Genomic DNA, 672 nt, shown 5'->3' on the forward strand with positions numbered 1-672 from the left:
CATATGGATTATTAGCTAGATTCCCATCTCGGCTGGCAAGGGCTGTGGGTGCTGCAAAGGGAATTCCACAGTAATCCATTGGCAGCCGTGACTGCAGCATCTGGAGCTCATCATAACCGTAGATCGGGTAAGCAGGAAGCAGCCCTCCAGGGCCCGCGAGGTACTGATTGTGTAGCAGGGGAGGCCCCCCTTGAGGCAGGTTTGGGGGTGCTTTGCCTGAGGTCACCAAGACCGTGGCCCTGGTACTGCTGCTAGGTACGCTCACAGTGGTCCCACCCAGGCACATGCTGCTCATGCTCCCAGGCAGGACAACCCCTGAGGACGGGGCACTCGGAGCAGAGGCGGCTGGTGTTGAGAAGGCCACCGCGGACGCTCTCCACACTGGCATGGGTGTGTTGCATGTGCAGAGGTCAAGCTATTCTGGTGGCCAGACAGGGAGCTGCTGAGCTGAGAGAGAGGGCTGCTGGGCAGTTCACCAGACCGGGTCAAGGAGGGCAAAGTGGCAGTGTGCTGGGACGAGGAGGGGAGAAGTGCAGTGCAGGAGGCAGGGCTGTGCAGGGAGCTCACAGACGGGAGGGCAGAAGGGTCTGTCTTCTTTGGAGCTTGGAACGGATGAAGTAGTATCTACTGTGTGCTGACTTCGATCACCACCATGTCCGTTAGCAACAGAGC

General features: G+C 59.2%; 1 pseudogene; it reads right to left on the bottom strand.

Moving 5' to 3' along the window:
* LOC116104781 overlaps positions 1-672 on the bottom strand; it is a 35332-nt pseudogene that overhangs the window by 32665 nt on the left and 1995 nt on the right.

The sequence above is a fragment of the Mastomys coucha genome, unplaced genomic scaffold (assembly GCF_008632895.1).
Source record: "Mastomys coucha isolate ucsf_1 unplaced genomic scaffold, UCSF_Mcou_1 pScaffold22, whole genome shotgun sequence".
Lineage (NCBI taxonomy): Eukaryota > Metazoa > Chordata > Mammalia > Rodentia > Muridae > Mastomys > Mastomys coucha.